Raw genomic sequence first — 22,116 nt, 5'->3', positions numbered from 1 at the left:
ATTATAAATCAGATCAGGATTCATATACAACTGGAACAATCTTATATCATCCTCACCGGGAATGATTCCCGTCACTGGGAATGATTCCCCGTCACTGGGAAAGATTTCCCATCACTGGGAAGGATTCTCCATCACTGGGAGCGATTCCCCATCACTGGGAGCGATTCCCCATCACTGGGAATTATTCCCCGCCACTGGAAACGATTTCCCGTCACTGGGAACGATTCCCCGTCACTGGGAGCGATTCCCCATCACTGGGTATGATTCCCCGTCACTGGGTATGATTCCCCATCACTGGGAACGATTCCCTGTCATTGGGAGCGATTCCCCATCACTGGGAGCGATTCCCCATCACTGGGTATGATTCCCCATCACTGGGAACGATTCCCTGTCATTGGGAGCGATTCCCCATCACTGGGAGCGATTCCCCATCACTGGGAACGATTCCCCATCACTGGGAGCGATTCCCCGTCACTGGGAATGATTCCCCGTCACTGGGAGCGATTCCCTGTCACTGGGAGCGATTCCCCGTCACTGGAAGCGATTCCTGGGAATGATTCCCCGTCACTGGGAATGATTCTCCATCACTGGGAAAGACTCCCCGTCACTGGGAACGATTCCTGTCATTGGGATTGATTCCCCGTCACTGGGAGCGATTCCCCGTCACTGGGAACGATTCCCCGTCACTGGGAATGATTCCCCGTCACTGGGAGCGATTCCCTGTCACTGGGAATGATTCCCCGTCACTGGGAGCGATTCCCCGTCACTGGGAACGATTCCCCGTCACTGGGAACGATTCCCCGTCACTGGGAATGATTCCCCGTCACTGGGAGCGATTCCCTGTCACTGGGAGCGATTCCCCATCTCTGGAAGCGATTCCTGGGAATGATTCCCCATCACTGGGAAAGACTCCCCGTCACTGGGAACGATTCCTGTCATTGGGATTGATTCCCCATCACTGGGAATGATTCTCCATCACTGGGAGCGATTCCTGGGAATGACGCTTCATCACTGGGAAGTATTCCCGCTATTGGGATTGATTCCCCATCACTGGGAATGACATATCTGCAAGTCAGGATGGTGAGTGCTTGTCGGGGATTTTGCCGGTTATGTTGTTCCCAGGTCTCTGCTGCCGTTGATCTTCTGGGGGTGGAGGTGGAGGCTTTGGGAGGAGTTGTCGAGGAGCTTTGGCGAGTTGTTGGGGGGGCGCTGAGAGACTCAGTGTCACTAAGACACAGAAAGAGGCATCTTGAGGAACAGAGACGTTACTGCCCGAACCTGAAATCAGCACCAGTGAACCAGCCAAAACCCCTTTTCCAAACACTCCGACAGCCAGCCTGTTGGACTGCAATCTGGAGAAGCAGATTGTTGCAGTGATCAATAAAACTAATGCCTGTGATAAAGGTGGAGAGAGTGGCAATATACAGAGATAATAGAGATTAATGAATCTACAATTGTCACAGCATCGATTAAAGGCATCAACTAAAGCTGCATATTGCAATAGATTATTTTTAATTCTCTGTGTAAATCGAATCGAGTGAACATTAGTAACAGAATCTGTAAAGTGAGTAAAGTGTGAATGAATAACCAGACAGTACAGATGTTAAGTGCTCCTGAATTCCCTGTGTCCTCTGTAAATAAGGAACAGCACTGCGTCCCAGAGCCCCCACTGGCGGTTCACTGGAATGGTCCTGTGTAAACAGCGTGAAATGCCCAGGAGAATGGCTGCGGGGGGTTCAGTGTGAAACCACATTGAGGGAGGGGTGAGAGACAGAGAGAATAGCTCACTCCCTCACTCCCTGCAACTCTCTCTTATTCTCAATCGCTAACAGTGACACATTTCTCCACATGGTTTCTTGTTTATTGTCCCACTGGAACAATCTGTGTCACCTCCACAGTCAAATAGTCCAATATTCCCCTGGACAAGCCTCCAATCTCCACCCTGCAAAAACTCCAGCTCCTCCAAAACTCTGCTGTGTGTCCCACGCCCCGTTCACCCTATAAGGAGCCTCTTTTAAATCCTTGTCTGAACTTTATGTTCATTTTAATCCTCGTCTTGCTGACTGCCTTTTGCTGGCTGCTGTTAAACTAGACTTTTGTAACCCTCCCCCCCACTCCACCCGCACCCCCGCCACAACCCGCTATTTTAACTGGCCCACGTGGATTCCTGCTGTTCAGTGTGTTGTGTGGCATAGTCCTGTGATGTCATTTTGATGGACTTGGCAAGCAGCCAATCGACTCTTCTGGAATTCCTCTCTCTGGAAGGCTGGGGAAGGCACAGTGCTGACAGCTCTCCCCTGAGATCTCTAAAGATCCAGAAGAAAGATCCCTTTTCTCTTTCTCTGCACTACGGTTATTCTTGATCTGCATAAAAGAACAGACAAGCGTTCTAGAGGCTGATTGGACAGACGCACCTCTTTCAAACTCGCAGGTAGAGAATTCTAGTACTATTTCAGTGAGGCTGAGGGTCACTCTGGGGGAGGCCTGTACAAGTGCAGGTGACTCTCTGGTGGAATTCCTGCAGCCCGCGAGGTCTAATTGACAGCAGATTCTAAAAGATCCAAAACTGACTGATGATTTCAAGATCACCGACCATAAAGGCTACCACCTCAGCAGCAAATGTTCATTTCAGCCATTTTAATCCCTGTTATTTTTTAACCATTCTTACCTGTCCACCCTGTGTCTGTCTTGTGTGTGTCTGGGTGGAGGGTGGGATGGGGTTTGGGGAATATTTGGATTAGTGGGCCATTGTTCTATTGTTTACATTGCATGTTTATCACTTCTCTTATGATAAATAAACAGTTTCTTAAATGTTTGACATACAAATCTGGTGCCTGTAACTCATTGGACCAGTCAAGGGTCAAAGATCTCAGGAAAATATACAAATTATTAGTTAACCCACTTATGTTGGGGCCTGTGAGCCTGTGGGACTGGAATTGACCGTGCAACAGCCCAGTGTATCGTCACACCCCCTGTGCTCGCTGACCTACACTGGCTCCCAGTCCAGCAACATCTCCATCATCAAATCCCTCCATGTCCCAGCCCCTCCCTATCTCTGTAATCTCCTCCAGCTCTACAACCCTCCCAGATCTCTGGGCTCCTCTCGCTCTGTCCCTGGAACATCCCTGATTTTAATCTCCCGCCATTACCTTCAGCTGCCTGGCCCCTAAACTCTGGAATTCCTCCCCAAACCTCACCGACTCGCTCTGCCTCTCTCTGCTCCTTAAAGATGTCCCATTAAACCCACCTCCTTGTACAAGCTTTGGTCACCTGACCCAATATCTCCTGCAGGATTTCAGCGATAACTTTGATCCGTCTTAAGCTCCTGTGAATCACTTTGGGATGGTTCCTGATGTTAAAAGGGGCTGGTTTTGCACAGGGCTAAATAGCTGGCTTTTAAAGCAGACCAAGGCAGGCCAGCAGCATGGTTCAATTCCCGTACCAGCCTCCCCGAACAGGCGCCGGAATGTAGCGACTAGGGGCTTTTCACAGTAACTTCATTTGAAGCCTACTAGCGACAATAAGCGATTTTCATTTCATTTCATTTCATTAAAAGCGCTATATAAATGCAGGTTGCTGACACAGTAAATAAACACTGGGCCAGGCAGAGGGATGGGATCCTGCTGTGTACGTGGCTACATCGATGCAGGAATGGGAGATATTTTAATGGGAGTATCCTATTCCACAATCCGTTGCTGTCACACTGGAGGGGGAGCAGCTTGTCCGTCATTGTGATTTCCACACATCCGACCCCTCTCGACAATTATTACAGGATTCGCAGAGCGGCCATCTTGAATTTACCATGTGTCATGTGACAAATATTCAGATGTGATCGTTAAGGAAAGTTCTCGCTAACAGCGCCGTTCACTGCCCGGGATAATGATGGTAATTCTGGATTATTAAGCAGAGGTGTTCGTGTTTCCAGGAAACACAATCCTGCAAATTCCTGTCAGTTTCCATCAACAAGAATGATGAGAGTAAATTACAGATCAGCTGCTCAGTTAGGATGTTAATGATTTAAACAAGATTAAAAGGAGAAACATTTAGAGGGTCAGAGCTGAGCTGGAAGATTTACCTCAATTCTCCTGTGACAAAGACAAATATCAGTGCTGAGGGAGTGCTGCACTGTCAGAGGGTCAGTACTGAGGGAGTGCTGCACTGTCAGAGGGTCAGTACTGAGGGAGTGCCGCACTGTCAGAGGGTCAGTACTGAGGGAGTGCCGCACTGTCAGAGGGTCAGTACTGAGGGACTGCTGCAGTGTCAGAGGGTCAGTACTGAGGGAGTGCTGCACTGTCAGAGGGTCAGTACTGAGGGAGTGCTGCACTGTCAGAGGGTCAGTACTGAGGGAGTGCTGCACTGTCAGAGGGTCAGTACTGAGGGAGTGCTGCACTGTCAGAGGGTCAGTACTGAGGGAGTGCTGCACTGTCACAGGGTCAGTACTGAGGGAGTGCTGCACTGTCAAAGGGTCAGTACTGAGGGAGTGCCGCACTGTCAGAGGGTCAGTACTGAGGGAGTGCTGCACTGTCAGAGGGTCAGTACTGAGGGAGTGCTGCACTGTCAGAGGGTCAGTGCTGAGGGTGTGCTGCACTGTCAGAGGGTCAGTACTGAGGGAGTGTTGCACTGTCAGAGGGTCAGTGCTGAGGGTGTGCTGCACTGTCAGAGGGTCAGTACTGATGGAGTGCCGCACTGTCAGAGGGTCAGTACTGAGGGAGTGCTGCACTGTCAGAGGGTCAGTACTGAGGGAGTGCCGCACTGTCAGAGGGTCAGTACTGAGGGAGTGCTGCACTGTCAGAGGGTCAGTACTGATGGAGTGCCGCACTGTCAGAGGGTCAGTACTGAGGGAGTGCCGCACTGTCAGAGGGTCAGTACTGAGGGAGTGCTGCACTGTCAGAGGGTCAGTACTGATGGAGTGCCGCACTGTCAGAGGGTCAGTACTGAGGGAGTGCCGCACTGTCAGAGGGTCAGTACTGAGGGAGTGCCGCACTGTCAGAGGGTCAGTACTGAGGGTGTGCTGCACTGTCAGAGGGTCAGTACTGATGGAGTGCCGCACTGTCAGAGGGTCAGTACTGAGGGAGTGCTGCACTGTCAGAGGGTCAGTACTGAGGGAGTGCCGCACTGTCAGAGGGTCAGTACTGAGGGAGTGCTGCACTGTCAGAGGGTCAATACTGAGGGAGTGCTGCACTGTCACAGGGTCAGTACTGAGGGAGTGCTGCACTGTCAAAGGGTCAGTACTGAGGGAGTGCCGCACTGTCAGAGGGTCAGTACTGAGGGAGTGCTGCACTGTCAGAGGGTCAGTACTGAGGGAGTGCTGCACTGTCAGAGGGTCAGTGCTGAGGGTGTGCTGCACTGTCAGAGGGTCAGTACTGAGGGAGTGTTGCACTGTCAGAGGGTCAGTGCTGAGGGTGTGCTGCACTGTCAGAGGGTCAGTACTGATGGAGTGCCGCACTGTCAGAGGGTCAGTACTGAGGGACTGCTGCTCTGTCACAGGGTCAGTACTGAGGGAGTGCTGCACTGTCAGAGGGTCAGTACTGAGGGAGTGCTGCACTGTCAGAGGGTCAGTGCTGAGGCAGTGCTGCACTGTCAGAGGGGCAGTACTGAGGGAGTGCTGCACTGTCAGAGGGGCAGGACTGAGGGAGTGCTGCAATGTCAGAGGGTCAGTACTGAGGCAGCGCTGCACTGTCAGAGGGTCAACACTGAGGGAGTGCTGCACTGTCAGAGAGTCAGTACTGAGGGAGTGCCGCACTGTCAGAGGGTCAGTACTGAGGGAGTGCTGCACTGTCAGAGGGTCAGTACTGAGGGAGTGCTGCACTGTCAGAGGGTCAGTGCTGAGGGAGCGCAGCACTGTCAGAGGGTCAGTACTGAGGCAGTGCCGCACTGTCAGAGGGTCAGTACTGAGGGAGTGCTGCATGGTCAGAGGGTCAGTACTGAGGGAGTGCTGCACTGTCAGAGGGTCAGTACTGAGGGAGTGCTGCACTGTCAGAGGGTCAGTACTGAGGGAGTGCTGCACTGTCAGAGGGTCAGTACTGAGGGAGTTGGTGGAAGCTCGGGCGGAATTCTCCGGAAACGGCGCGATGTCCGCCGACTGGCGCCCAAAACGGCGCAAATCAGACGGGCATCGCGCCGCCCCAAAGGTGCGGAATGCTCTGCATCTTTGGGGGCCGAGCCCCAACATTGAGGGGCTAGGCCTGCGCCGGACAAATTTCTGCCCCGCCAGCTGGCGCGGAAATGACATCTCCGGGCGGCGCATGCGCGGGAGCGTCAGCGGCCGCTGACAGTTTCCCGCGCATGCGCAGTGGAGGGAGTCTCTTCCGCCTCCACCATGGTGGAAACCGTGGTGGAGGCAGAAGGGAAAGAGTGCCCCCACGGCACAGGCCCGCCCGTGGATCGGTGGGCCCCGATCGCGGACCAGGCCAACGTGGGGGCCCCCCCCGGGGCCAGATTGCCCCGCGGCCCCCCCAGGATCCCGGAGCCCGCCCGCGCCGCCTTGTCCCGCCGGTAAGGTAGGTGATTTAATTTACGCCGGCGGGACAGGCATTTTAGCGGCGGGACTTCGGCCCATCCGGGCCGGAGAATCGAGCGGGGGGGCCCGCCAACCGGCGCGGCGCGATTCCCGCCCCCGCCGAATATCCGGTGCCGGAGACTTTGGCAACCGGCGGGGGCGTGATTCACGCCAGCCCCCTGCGATTCTCCGACCCAGCGGGGGATCGGAGAATTTCGCCCCTCATGTTATTCTCTCCTTCAGGACCGCCCGACAAGTGATAAATTGAGGCCGGCATTTCTAATCCTGTCGGGAACTTGGCCCACCGGTGGCGGAGAATCGCAGAGACACCGGAGAATACCGGGGCGGACCCGCTAATGATATGCAAACGGAGTTTACTATCCGTGCGTTCCGGACCGCATTGACGCCGCTGTCTAAGTGATGGAGAATTGCGATTTGGCGTCACGATTTCAGAGTCAGAACCGATTCTCCGCCCATTCGCGTTCCCGATTTCGGCGTCAGCCAACGAGGAATCTCGCAGCTCGTCACAGCTGATAAAAAATTGGGCCCCTTGTCCATGGACCAGTCACAACAAAAGCTTGTCTTTATTTAAATCATGTGGTGGAATTGTCATTTAATTTCTGGGTGTGCAGGTGTCTCTTTCAACATTAACCGTGTCTAACAGCATCGTAACGTCACATTCTCTCACTCCCTCATCATCCACCGAGTCCTGGTTTTATTCCAGTAACTTCCACCCTTGTTGAGATGTCCCCAGCCTGTCCCCAAACCAACTCTTCTTGAAAGATCACCCATTGCTCCGTTCCAGATGTCCTCTCAATCTTTGGCTCCATTTTACTCCGGCTGGATCCCTGTCCAGCCACCGAAATGAACCCTCTTCCGATGAGACATTCCATTGGGGAACGTCCCTTGTTCTCCTGCATTCAGCGTCTAAACCTGCTCCTATTTCTGATGTTGGGACTGCTCAGCGCCACCTCCTCAGGGTCACTCGGGATGGACAATAAATACTGTCCTTGCCGGACACGTCCACAGCCCGGGGACTGATTTAATAAAGGAACGACAGTTTGAAGTCGACATCTTGCCAGCAAGCTCGGTGGGATTTGCTGCTTTGGAATTTAATTATAAAGAATGTGATCTGGCAGCAATGAATGTTTGTTCAAGTTAATGAAACCCAGAACTCTGCACCTGGTGTTTGTGTCAAAACATTTCAGTAATGAGAAGACCAGAGGGAGGTGTCACAGAATGGAGAGCAAACTGGAGAAAGAATGAGAATCTCCACTAAATCTTCAACAAGCAGAGCTTCATCCCCCATTATTGACAGAGCCCTGTGTAAATCTGTCCTGAGAGATTCCAATCACATTTCATTCAACTGTCAGATTCCAATTTTCAACCCTCCTCCCCCAACGGGCGACCTCCTTCTAATGAAAGGTCTCCAACGAAGACCCTTCTCTCCTCAGTGGCAGCGGCTCACAGAGACTCGGGGCTGGGAATGTGTGTTCCCGGATCCCTTGGACTGTCTGAAACCAGGAAAAATCGGAGAAGGAATGCCGGAATATTGGCAAATAAAAAAAGAGAGGATGCAGAGCAGTTTTGCAGGATGGCGGTGGGCATGGAGATGTTTAGCTCCGAGGACAGATGGGAGAGCTTGGAATAGTTTTCATTGGAGCAGGGAAGACTGAAGTGAGATTCAATAAAGTGAATAAAGTTAGGAGGGGCTTGAATCGATGGATAGGAAAGCCCTTTCTCACTCAGGTTAGTGAAAGGGTGCAAAGGGAATGAGCTACATCCTTTTTTTTGGGGGGGGGGGGTTATCTGTGTGTATTGGGGAGCCCCCCTCACTCAGATCATTCCCGCTGCATTGTGCCTCCCCACCTGGTGTCAGAAAACCCACCCCCTCACCCTGCCCCGAAGCTGCCCCATCTCCCTCCCCCCACAAAACGGTCTGGACATACCTGCACCCCTTGTCCATTTTCATCTTGGTGGACGCCAGAGGAGTTGGCGCCAGCGTCGAAGGGTCGGCACGAGTTGGCGCACGCGCAGAACCGCCAGCATGTTCCTGCGCCCGCGCCGGCCATGGCGGAGCCCAACAGAGGCCGCCGTGGAAGGAAGGAATGCCCCCATGGTACAGGCCTGCCCGCAGATTGGTGGGCCCCGATCGCAGGCCAGGCCGCCGTGGGGGCCCCGCCCGAGGATGGCGTAACAACCAGGTCCTGCCGTGTGGGACCACGTCCATTTCACGCCGGCGGGACTGGCCAGGAACTGACGGCCGCTCGGCCCGTCGGGGCCCGGGGAATTGCCGGGGGGGGGGGGGCCGCTGCCAATGGCTCCCGACCGGCGCGGCGTAAACCCCGCACCCGCCCGGAAACCGCGCCGGAGAATACGGCAGCCGGCGGAGCGGGATTCACGCTGCCCCCCCCCCCCGGGGGGTTCTCCAGCCCGGCGGGGGGGCTCAGAGAATCCTGCCTCACGTCTTTCGGGACTTGTGGGAGGAAACCGGAGCATCCGGAGGAAACCCCACGCAGACACGGGGAGAACGTGCAGACTCCACACAGACAGTGACCCAGCGGGGAATCGAACCTGGGACCCTGGCGCTGTGAAGCCACAGTGCTAACCACTGTGCTATCGGCGAGATCTGGCGGATAATCAGATTGGATGGAAACTCTCGAGAGCCGGACTTCCTTCCCCTGAAGGGTGCAAATCTGACCCTCAGTTTGGTTAGGAATTAATGCTGCAGAGCGGCCAAATTTACGCCCACCCGAGGGAAACGACCCATAAACTGCAAGCCCCCCATCCCCAGCCCACAACCAGGACTGACCCTCTGACAGTGCAGCACTCCCTCAGTACTGACCCTCTGACAGTGCAGCACTCCCTCAGTACTGACCCTCTGACAGTGCAGCACTCCCTCAGTACTGACCCTCTGACAGTGCGGCACTCCCTCAGTACTGACCCTCTGACAGTGCAGCCCTCCCTCAGTACTGACCCTCTGACAGTGCGGCACTCCCTCAGTACTGACCCTCTGACAGTGCGGCACTCCCTCAGTACTGACTCTGTGACAGTGCGGCACTCCCTCAGTACTGACCCTCTGACAGTGCAGCACTCCCTCAGTACTGACCCTCTGACAGTGCGGCACTCCCTCAGTACTGACCCTCTGACAGCGCAGCACTCCCTCAGTACTGACCCTCTGACAGTGCGGCTCTCCCTCAGTACTGACCCTCTGACAGTGCGGCACTCCCTCAGTACTGACCCTCTGACAGTGCGGCTCTCCCTCAGTACTGACCCTCTGACAGTGCGGCACTCCCTCAGTACTGACCCTCTGACAGTGCGGCTCTCCCTCAGTACTGACCCTCTGACAGTGCGGCACTCCCTCAGTACTGACTCTCTGACAGTGCAGCACTCCCTCAGTGTTGACCCTTTGACAGTGCGGCACCCCCTCAGTACTGACCCTCTGACAGTGCGGCACTCCCTCAGTACTGACCCTCTGACAGTGCGGCACTCCCTCAGTACTGACCCTCTGACAGTGCGGCACTCCCTCAGTACTGACCCTCTGACAGTGCGGCACTCCCTCAGTACTGACCCACTGACAGTGCGGCACCCCCTCAGTACTGACCCTCTGACAGTGCAGCACTCCCTCAGTACTGACCCTCTGACAGTGCAGCACTCCCTCAGTGTTTCACTGGGTGTGGTGGTATGTATTAGGGGTAATACGGTACACCACGTGCCGACAGGCTATTGGTGGAGGGATGCCAGGTCCTGATAGGATCTGCCGCCTACTGGACTCAACCCAGAAATGACGGTATAAGAACCCAGCTTTTCCCTCCATTACCCTCAGCAGCTGCATTCTGTAACCACGCTGCTGGGGATAAAGTTTTGCTGAATAAAGCCTTCAATTGACATTACCTCAACCTGCCTCGCGTTATATTGACGGTACTACAATTTATTAAGCAGAATTTAAATTGAAGGAACATGGAGCTCCGCATCACCCCGGAGTGCCTGCGCATCGCACCCCAAGCAGCTAACTCGGCCTCTACCTTCAAGCACTGGCTGGCATGCTTTGAGGGCTACCTCCGAACGGCCCCCGGCAAACCGACAGACGAACAAAAGATGCAGGTCCTCTATTCCAGGGGGAGTCCCAATGTCTACTCCCTTATCGAGGCCGAGGACGGTTTCACCTGGGCTATCGCCGCGCTGAAGGATATCTACATCCGGCCCACCAACCAGGGTTTTGCTCGCTACCAGCTCGCCACACGACGGCAAATTCCGGGGGAATCGCTGGACGAGTTTTATAACGCCCTGCAGATCCTGGGTCGAAACTGCAACTGCCCGGCGGTAACAGCGAGTGAACACACAGAGCTCCTGGTCCGCGATGCGTATGTGGCAGGTTTGGCCTCTTCCCAGATCCGCCAGAGGCTTCTGGAGAAAGAATCTCTGGGACTTACAGAAGCTCGGGGCCCTGGCGGCATCCCTCGATGTGGCCTCGCGTAACGCCCGCGCCTACGCCCCCGACCGCACTGCAGCCCCTTGGGCTCCGTGGACCCCCGCTGCGATCGATACTCTGGCACCCCCCCACCCCCGCAAACCTGCGCGGCCAAAACATCAGACCAACCAGGGGGGCCCCGCTGCAATTTTTGCGGCCAGCCGAAACACCCTCGGCAGCGCTGCCCGGCCCGCGCGGCTACCTGCAAAAGCTGCGGGAAGAAGGGCCACTACGCGACGGTGTGCAAGTCCCGCGTGGTCGCCGCTATCTCCGGGGAAGAAACGGGACCACAGACCCAGCCCCCCCAGCCCACGTGAGACCAATGGACGCCGCCATTTTGGACCCCGGACGCCACGAGGGAGAGATGGGCGCCACCATTTTGTCCACCCCCCACCGCGTGCGATCTGTGGATGCCGCCATCTTGGCTGTCAGGAAAGGACCCCGACACAGACGGCCCCATACTGCCTGACTACGATGACCAACTTCGTCAACCACGTTTGGCTTCGATGACCCTCGACCAGTCGCGACCCCGGACGCTCCAGACTGCAACTACAGTCCTAGTGAATGGCTACGAGACGCCGTGTCTTATCGACTCTGGGAGCACGGAGAGCTTCATTCATCCGGACACGGTAAGGCGCTGTTCCCTCATAATTCGGCCAAGCACCCAGAAAATTTTCCTGGCGGCGGGATCCCACTCCGTTCAGATCACGGGGTTCTGCATCGCTAACCTAACGGTGAAGGGGAGGGAGTTCCGAAATTACCGGCTGTATGTCCTCCCCCATCTCTGTGCGCCCACACTCCTAGGGTTGGACTTCCAATGCAACCTCCAGAGTTTAACTTTTAAATTTGGCGGCCCTCTACCCCCACTGACTGTCTGCGGCCTCGCGGTCCTCAAGGTTGAACCGCCTTCCTTGTTTGCGAACCTCACCCCGGATTGCAAACCCATCGCTACAAGGAGCAGACGGTACAGCGCCCAGGACCGAGCATTTACCCGGTCCGAAGTCCAGCGGCTGCTGAAGGAAGGCATCATCCAGGCTAGCAACAGTCCCTGGAGAGCACAGGTGGTAGTCGTTAAGACCGGGGAGAAACAGAGGATGGTCATCGACTATAGTCAGACCATCAACAGGTACACTCAGCTAGATGTGTACCCTCTCCCCCGCATATCCGACATGGTCAATCGGATTGCACAGTACAAGGTTTTTTCCACCGTAGACCTCAAGTCCGCCTACCACCAGCTCCCCATCCGCCCCGGTGACCGCAACTATACTGCCTTCGAAGCAGACGGGCGGTTATACCACATTTTAAGGGTTCCATTTGGCGTCATGAGTGGAGTCTCGGTCTTCCAACAAGAAATGGACCGATGTGACCAGCACAGTTTGCGGGCCACGTTCCCGTATCTCGACAACGTCACCATCTGCGGCCACGACCAGCAGGACCACGACGCCAACCTCCAAAAATTCCTCCAGACCGCTCACGCCCTGAACCTCACTTACAACAAGGAAAAATGCATGTTCCGCACCGACCGTCTAGCCATCCTGGGCTACGTAGTGCGTAATGGAGTGATAGGCCCCGACCCTGAACGCATGCGCCCCCTCATGGAGTTCCCTCTCCCCCACTGTGCCAAAGCCCTGAAACGTTGCCTGGGCTTCTTTTCTTATTACGCCCAGTGGGTTCCACAATACGCCGACAAGGCCCGCCCGCTAATACAGACTACTACCTTCCCCCTGTCGACAGAGGCTTGCCAGGTCTTTAGCCACATCAAAGCGGATATCGCAAAGGCCACGATGCGCGCCATCGATGAGTCCCTCCCCTTCCAGGTCGAGAGCGACGCATCAGATGTAGCTCTGGCGGCCACCTTCAACCAAGCAGGCAGACCCGTGGCCCTCTTCTCCCGAACCCTCCACGCTTCAGAAATCCGCCACTCCTCAGTGGAAAAGGAGGCACAAGCAATAGTGGAAGCTGTGCGACACTGGAGGTATTACCTGGCCGGTAGAAGATTCACTCTCCTCACTGACCAACGCTCGGTTGCCTTCATGTTCGATAACGCACAGCGGGGCAAGATCAAGAACGACAAGATCTTGCGGTGGAGGATCGAACTCTCCACCTTCAATTATGAGATCTTGTACCGTCCCGGAAAGCTGAACGAGCCGTCCGATGCCCTATCTCGCGGCACATGTGCCAACGTACATGTGGACCGTCTACAAGCCCTCCACGAGGACCTCTGCCACCCAGGGGTCACTCGTTTCTACCACTTCCTCAAGGCTCGCAACCTCCCTTACTCCGTCAAGGACGACCGAACAGTCACCAGGAACTGCCAGATCTGCGCTGAGTGCAAACCGCACTTTTTCAGGCCAGATAGAGCGCACCTGGTTAAGGCCTCTCGACCCTTTGAACACCTCAGTTTGGATTTCAAAGGCCCCCTCCCCTCCACTGATCGCAACGCGTACTTCCTGAACGTCGTTGACGAATACTCCCATTTCCCTTTCGCCATCCCCTGCCCCGACATGACAGCGGCCACGGTCATTAAAGCCCTCGGTACCATTTTTACACTGTTCGGTTTCCCCGACTATATCCATAGCGACAGGGGGTCCTCCTTTATGAGTGACGAACTGCGTCAATTCCTGCTCAGCAAGGGCATAGCCTCGAGCAGGACGACCAGTTACAACCCCCGGGGGAATGGGCAGGTAGAAAAGGAGACTGGAACGGTCTGGAAGGCCGTCCTGCTGGCCCTCCGGTCTAGGAGCCTCCCAATTTCCCGCTGGCAGGAAGCCCTCCCGGATGCCCTTCACTCTATCCAGTCCCTGCTGTGCACCACCACGAACCAAACGCCTCACGAGCGCCTCCTCTTTCCTAGGAAGTCCTCCTCTGGAATGCCACTTCTGACCTGGCTAGCAGCTCCGGGACCCATTCTGCTCCGGAAACATGTGCGGGCGCACAAGTCAGATCCGTTGGTGGAGCGGGTGCATCTCCTTCACGCCAACCCGCAATACGCCTATGTGGAGTACCCCAATGGGCGACAGGACACGGTCTCCCTGCGAGATCTGGCGCCCGCCGGAGCTACCCACACCCCCCCAACGCCAATCACCACCTCCTCACTCCCGCCGGTTCATCCCGCAGCCACCCCCTTCCCGGGGGGTTCGGTTCTCCTCCCAGACCCGCCCAGGAGTAAGGACACAGGGGACAGCGCTACGCTCCCAGAGTCGACGGGACTCGAGCCAGCGCCATCACCACCATACCCGAGACGATCGGAAAGGACGACCAGGGCGCCCATCCGGCTCATCGAATCAGTTTAACTCTCAACGTTTTCAGTTATTGTGTCTTGTTATAGTTATGGCATCATGTCGACCCTGTTTGGCCCGTTGGCCCAGTTAAAGCGACAATTTTGTTTCTTGTTCAAAGTTACGGCACAGTACTGACTCTGTAAACCCCTACCACCATGCGAACCACCATCCCGCCGGGTTCTTTTTCAACAAGGGGTGAATGTGGTGGTATGTATTAGGGGTAATACGGTACACCACGTGCCGACAGACTATTGGTGGAGGGATGCTGGGTCCTGATAGGATCTGCCACCTACTGGACTCCACCCAGAAATGCCGGTATAAGAACCCAGCTTTTCCCTCCATTTCCCTCAGCAGCTGCATTCTGTAACCACGCTGCTGGGGATAAAGTTTTGCTTAATAAAGCCTTCAATTGACATTACCTCAACCTGCCGCGCGTCATATTGACGGGACAACACTGGGGTTATCAGACTGGATTCTGTGTTCAGGTTTCTGCAGTGCGACTTGAACCCTTGACCTTTCCAGTCTGTCTGTATTTGTGTTTAGATTTTAATGTGTGGGTGGATAATACAGGAAATGGGAAATAGAAAATAACAGAAGACGGAACCGAATTCCTCATCATTCAAACTGGTCGATTGAAAAATCCATCCGTTGTCAACAGGGTCAGGGGTCAATTAGTTAGCGTCACAACAGGAATAAATCATTCTGAGCTTTTCATCTGTTAGCTGCAGAGTGTGGGGAACATTCCCAAAGGAAATAGCGCACTGAGGGACTCTGATCCGGGAATAAAGAGACCGTATCGATTAATGTCGAGTTGAGTTTCCTGTCGATTGTGGATCGGGATTGAGATTTTGGTCAGTTTGAGGATAAAATGGGGTTAAAGTTGGCACAATGGGCTTCAATCCACTGACTGGAGCCTCTCCTCAGCCCCATTGTGTCAAACTAAAATACTTTGAAACGGGAATTGATTCAGGGCCCTGGGGGAAATGAGGAGTGGGATAATTGGATCGACTTTTCAAAGAGCTGACATGGAGACAATGGGCCGAATGGTCTCCTGTTGTTCTGTATGAAGAGCTGACAGAGGAATGGACACTGATATTAATAATCCCAATAGCATCTGGTTATTATCTGATCTATGGAAAGAATCTTGTTCTGTTTAATTTGTCTGCTGTATTTTCTATGTTATAAACTGACTCGAGTTGTAAATTACTTCATTGGTTGGAAGGTGCTCTGGGACATGGCAGGGTAATAAATGCTGCTATAGAAATGCACGGCTTTGTTTAAAAGATCAGACCAGGAACTCGAACATTCGCCAGCTGTCACGATTCAATTGGATCTTCATAATTGGTGCTGGGATTCAGAAATAATTGGTTGTCAGACTTTTAGCCGAGCAAGTCACAGACTGTGTTTCTACAGAAGTAGTGATGATCCTTCCTTTATGTCGACAGTTCCAGTGAGCTTCACAACACGTGTAGTGAATTCGCTGAGACGACGATTTCTGATCAACTACATCTTCCTTCAAAATGACAGAATTTAAAGGAAGTAAAATAGTGACATGGTCCTGGTACGGTGTAACTCATCAGTATAGCAGCACTTAGAATATAGAGCACACGTCATCAAATACAGTGCACACTTCATCAAATACAGTGCACACTTCATCAAATACAGTGCACACTTCATCAAATACAGTGCACACTGCATCAAATACAGTGCACACTTCATCAAATACAGTGCACACTTCATCAAATACAGTGCACACTGCATCAAATACAGTGCACACTGCATCAAATACAGTGCACACTTCATCAAATACAGAGCACACTTCATCAAATACAGTGCACACTTCATCAAATACAGTGCACACTTCATCAAATACAGTGCACACTGCATCAAATACAGTGCACACTTCATCAAATACAGAGCACACTTCATCAAATACAGTGCACACTTCATCACAGTGCACACTTCATCAAATACAGTGCACACTTCATCAAATACAGTGCACACTTCATCAAATACAGTGTACACTTCATCAAATCCAGTGCACACTTCATCAAATACAGTGCACACTTCATCAAATACAGTGTACACTTAATCAAATCCAGTGTACACTACATCAAATACAGTGCACACTTCATCAAATACAGTGCACACTGCATCAACTACAGTGTACACTTCATCAAAAACAGTGCACACTTCATCAAATACAGTGCACACTACATCAAATACAGTGCACACTTCATCAAATACAGTGTACACTTCATCAAATACAGTGCACACTGCATCAACTACAGTCTACACTTCATCAAATCCAGTGTACACTACATCAAATACAATGCACACTACATCAAATACAGTGCACACTGCATCAAATACAGTGCACACTGCATCAAATACAGTCTACACTTCATCAAATACAGTGTACACTACATCAAATACAGTGCACACTGCATCAAATACAGTCTACACTTCATCAAATAGTGTACACTACTACATCAAATACAGTGCACACTGCATCAAATACAGTGCACACTGCATCAAACACAGTCTACACTTCATCAAATACAGTGTACACTACATCAAATACAGTGTACACTACATCAAATACAGTGTACACTTCATCAAATACAGTCTACACTTCATCAAATACAGTGTACACTACATCAAATACAGTGTACACTTCATCAAATACAGTGTACACCTCATAAAATACACTTACACTGCATCCAATACAGTGTACACTATAGAGGAAAACATTTTCCTCATCTAAAAGTAAACCATTTGGGCGGGATTCTCCATTTGGGAGACTAGCGGTTGGATTCTCTGTTGTGGAGACTAAGGACTAGATTTTCCACACCCTGACACCGTAATCACGGCCGGCACCGGGGCCGACAATCAATTTTCCCGTACGGAATCGGGACCGGTGCCGGTTCCCCCATTCTGCTGGCCCCAAAAATGAAAATGAAATGGAAATCGCTTATTGTCACAAGTAGGCTTCAATCAAGTTACTGTGAAAAGCCCCTAGTCGCCACATTCTGGCGCCTGTTCGGGGAGGCTGTTACGGGAATTGAACCGTGCTGCTGGCCTGCCTTGGTCTGCTTTCAAAGCCAGCGATTTAGCCCAGTGTGCTAAACCAACCCGTACTCGGAGAGTACGCGACGCCGCGTAGGACCGATCTGGGGCCATTGCTGGAGGCACGACCCTCCATTCTCCGCCCCCAACCGGCTGAAATCCCGATGGCGTGGATCTAATGTGGTCCTGCCAATCGGGATACTAGCGTGGCAACTGCGGACTGGGGGCGGGCCAATTGGAGGGCAGGGGGGGCTTACCCGCAGCCTGGCAATGTTTGAGCAGGCGGTCAGTGTCGTGTGCGCGGCCGATTTGTTTTCAGTGTTCAGCTCCGCGGTCCGAGTCTGTCCTGGAGCACGGCGCAGCCACTGGAGGTTGCCGCCGTGCGCCTGCGCAGCCTCCGACCCGGGCGTGCGGGGGCCCGTATCTGCAGCAAGAGCTGTCAGATTTATGCTGTGTCCCTGCCAGCCCCCTGCAGGGCTGGGAATATCAGACCAGTCCTTCTGACGGGAAGCTCCACAGTTTTGACCCCGGCCTGGGGACATAGTCCCAAAAACAGAGAATCCAGCCCGAAGTCCCCACGCGATGTGAAAACGGGGGCGTTTCACGACGGGACAATCGTCGTGAAACAGCCACCGATTCTCCGTTCCCGGGGGGTGCGGTGGGGGGGGTGCTCGCAGGGAGGCAGCCGGGGCCTGGGGAATTGCCGGGTCCGTGCATGCACATGGCGGCAGCCAGCTGCGACCACGCCATGCTTCATGTTGTTCGCGGACCTGGCCCGTGAAAAAGTCCCGTCCCCCCCCCCCCGTCGGCCAGCTTGCGCGCCCCGGACTGCCCCACAACCGTGCCCCCAGCCCTGCATTTGGCCCCCCTGCCCGCGGATCGGCCCTCCCCCGACTGTGGCGGCGCTGGACTGAGTTGGCTTTTCAGGGGCGAAGCATCGCGAAAGGTCCGGTTTCGGCATCACCGGCGATTCTCCGCCCCGTGGCTGAACGTGATTTTGCCACATTTGCGGGATGCAAATCAGCATTCCACAGCGTGTAAATTCATGCTTGGCGTGGAATATGCGGGATTCTCAGGGAATCCCACGACCGGGCTGCCATCCGGAATAGGCAGTCCTCATACTGCAGACCCATATAGGGGGACCCCCCACAGGGACCCCTGCCTAAGGGAACCTCCTCAACAGACCCCCCCCACACTCAGACTCCAGCCCCAGAAAAGGGATCCCTGTCTGTAATACATACCTTGTAGATCCACCGTGCCCATTCCTCCAATGAGAGCAGCTGTGCCTGCATCTGGATCCCACAGATCCACTTCCTGCAAGCCATTCATAGCTTTCCAGTAGCCATGTGTGATTAACAGCTTGTAAAAACCTTCTGCAGCTTTGATCCATTCATATCCCCTCACAGGTCAGTGTCCTAAGTGGTTAAACCCCAATGTTTGTAAACATTGACCACACCAGAGAGAGGTAAGCTAGTGAAATCACACGCTTGAGTGATTGGAATGTCCTTAGTGTTGGGAATGCACTTACATCACTTTGATGTGCACATGTTTGCAAACATTGCATTCCTGCAGGCAGTTGGCCCTCGGATGGGCTCGATTGGTCTCTTCCAGCATGGCCCTGGCATGATGGACACCACGATGTGCCGAGGGAGCAACCGTTGCCCCCTTGACCTACCGCGAGGTCCGCTATATCAGGTTCACAATTGCCGTGACCAGAAGTGATCCAAGTCCGTGATTCCTCACTGTGGGGAATGGAAAATCAGAGGAGGTCACCGGGCCCACTAAATACATGCAAATAGTGCATTAAACCCGAATCTCCATTCCACTGGGGAACATAATCCGAGCGTACCGGGACAGAGAATCCTGCCCCTTATTCCTAAACTGTGTCTCCAAGTTCTAAACCCTCAGGATCTTATGTGTTTCAATCAGATCACCTCTTATCCTTCTAACCCCCAGTGGGTATCGACCCAGCCTCTCCAACATTTCTTCATGGGATAAGCCACACATCCCAATGTCTCCAGTGAACTTTCTCTGAACTGCTTCTCACGCAATTATATATTTTATCAAATAAGGAGACCAAAACTGTACACAGTATCCAGGTGTGGTCTGATCAATGCCCTGTACAGCTGCAGTAAAACCTTCCTCCTCTTGGACAGCTGGCTTGTAATGCAGAACAAGGCCAGCAGCGTGGGTTCAATTCCCGTACCAGCTCCCCGAACAGGCGCCGGAATGTGGCGACTAGGGGCTTTTCACAGTAACTTCATTGAAGCCAACTTGTGACAATAAGCGATTATTATTACCAACCATAAAAATACTGTGGCGACAAGAGCAGGTCAGATGCTGGAACCTCTGCAGAGATTAACTCACATTCAGACTCCCGAAAGCCCGTCTGCCGTCGACAAGGCACAAGTCAATGTGTGATGCAGGTTGTTAATGCTCAAGTTGCAGAAAGCTCCTGAATCGGACAACTTTCATCCCAATGTTCTGAAGGAATTGGTGCAGAATATCTGTGATTCCAATGGATATTGCCTTGGTTTCAGAGTCAAATCCCAGAGTATTGCAAAATAGTGAATGTGACTCCTAACTTCAGAAGGGAACAAGGCGGAATGAAGCATCGAATCACAGGGTCACGGGGTCTGGATTCTCCGGTTGCCGACGGCGATATCGTGTTTGGCGATCGGCTAGAGATTCAAAGTTCCCGACCAAATCGGGGGCGGCGCCGCTTTCGTGATGCTCCGCCCCCTCCACGCTGTATCGACGGCCTCAGGACATTGCCTGAGTTCCACCCCCGGATGCTCCGCCCCCGACCGGCCGAGTTCCCGACAGCGTCAGTCGCGTGTGGTCTCATCCGTCGGGAACTCGGCGCCACAGTCCGGGTAGGGCTGATCCGCGGGCAGGGGGGGACTTCATCAGGGGCTGGGGGCACTGCGGGGGGGGGGGGGGGGGGGGGGGAGGAGTACTGGGGCGCATGAGCCAGCTGAAGGGGGGGACTATTTGGCGGACCACTTTCGCAAGCGACAGGTGCCATGTAGCACAGCGCGGCCACTGCAGGCCGCCATCGTGCGCATGTGCGGCCACGGACCTGGCAATTCGCCGGGCCGTATCGGCAGCTGGGGCCGGGCGCTGTCCGCTGCCGGCCTGCTACACCCCAGCCAAACGGGGAATTTGTGACCATGTTGCGCTTTGCTGCCGTTCCCATGCCAGAGTGGGACGTAGCCCCAGAATCGGAGAATCCAGCCCACAAGATTTACTTCCAGAACCAGGGGCGAGATTCTCCGACCCCACGCCAGGTCGGAGAATCGCCGGGGGCTGCGTGAATCCCGCCCCCGCCGGTTGTCGAATTCTCCACCACCGGATATTCGGCAGGGGCGGGAATCGCGCCACGCCGGTTGGCGGCCCCCCCCCCCGCGATTCTCCGGCCCGTATGGGCCGAAGTCCCGCCGCTAAAATGCCTGTCCCGCCGGCGTGGGTTAAACCACCTACCTTACCGGCGGGACAAGGCGGCGCGGGCGGGCTCCGGGGTCCTGGGGGGGACGCGGGGCGATCTGGTCCCGGGGGGTGCCCCCATGGTGGCCTGGCCCGCGATCGGGGCCCACCGATCCGCGGGCGGGCCTGTGCCGTGGGGGCACTCTTTTCCTTCCGCCTTCGCCACGGTCTCCACCATGGCGGAGGCGGAAGAGACCCCCTCCACTGCGCATGCGCGGGAAAGTGACAGCGGTCCTAACGCTCCCCCGCATGCGCCGCCCGGAGATGTCATTTCCACGCCAGCTGGCGGGGCACCAAAGGCCTTTTCCGCCAGCTGGCGGGGCGGACATTCGTCCGGAGTGGGCCTAGCCCCTTAAGGTTGGGGCTCGGCCCCCAAAGATGCCCCTTTGGGGCGGCGCGATGCCCGACTGATTTGCGCCGTTTTGGGCGCCAGTCAGCGGACATCGCGCCGTTTCCGGAGAATTTCGTCCCAGGAAACTGTTTGGAAGAATTGAGAGGAAATCAACGAAAAGTACACAGGTCACTGAAAGTGGCAGCGCGGAGAAGGCAGTGAAGCAGCACCCAGCCTGCTTGCCTTCATCAGCCGGGGCACTGAGTTTAAAAATTGGCAAATCGTGGGCAGCACGGTAGCCCAGTGGTTAGCACTATGGCTTCACAGCTCCAGGGTCCCAGGCTTGATTCCCGGCTTGGGTCACTGTCTGTGCGGAGTCTGCACGTTCTCCCCGTGTCTGCGCGGGTTTCCTCCGGTTTCCTCCCACAAGTCCCGAAAGACGTGCTGTTAGATAATTTGGGCATTCTGAATTCTCCCTCTGTGTACCCGAACAGGCGCCAGGATGTGGTGACTAGGGGATTTTTATAGTACCTTCATTGCAGTGTTAATATAAGCCTACTTGTGACAATAAAGATTATTTTTTTTAAAAGGCAAGTCATGTTGCAGCTGTATAGAACCTTCGTTAGGCCACACTTGGAGTATAGTGTTCAATTCTGGTCGCCACACTACCAGAAGGATGTGGAGGCTTTAGAGAGGGTGCAGAAGAGATTTACCAGAATGTTGCCTGGTATGGAGGGCATAAGCTATGAGGAGCGGTTGAATAAACTCGGTTTGTTCTCACTAGAAAGGAGGTTGAGGGGAGACCTGATAGAGGTCTACAAAATTATGAGGGGCATAGACAGAGTGGATAGTCAGAGGCTTTCCCCGGGGTGGAGGGGTCAATTACTAGGGGGTGTGGTGTTGGGTGTTCTGACACACAGATGAGCCAACACAGTTGCATATGGTACAACACTTCTTTATTTAAACTCACTATTTACAA

The 22,116-nt window shown here is 54.1% G+C and overlaps 1 protein-coding gene and 1 pseudogene across 3 annotated transcripts in view; one reads left to right on the top strand and one right to left on the bottom strand.

Moving 5' to 3' along the window:
* LOC140426009 (netrin-G1-like) overlaps positions 1-22,116 on the bottom strand; it is a 1,091,807-nt gene that overhangs the window by 392,232 nt on the left and 677,459 nt on the right. The gene's annotated exons all lie outside the window — the stretch shown is intronic.
* Positions 11,445-22,101, top strand: LOC140427214 (uncharacterized; annotated as a pseudogene).

The sequence above is a fragment of the Scyliorhinus torazame genome, chromosome 7, assembly GCF_047496885.1.
Source record: "Scyliorhinus torazame isolate Kashiwa2021f chromosome 7, sScyTor2.1, whole genome shotgun sequence".
Taxonomy (NCBI): domain Eukaryota; kingdom Metazoa; phylum Chordata; class Chondrichthyes; order Carcharhiniformes; family Scyliorhinidae; genus Scyliorhinus; species Scyliorhinus torazame.
The sequence above is the reverse complement of the archived record's forward strand: the minus strand, read 5'-3'. Positions and strand labels throughout refer to the sequence as shown.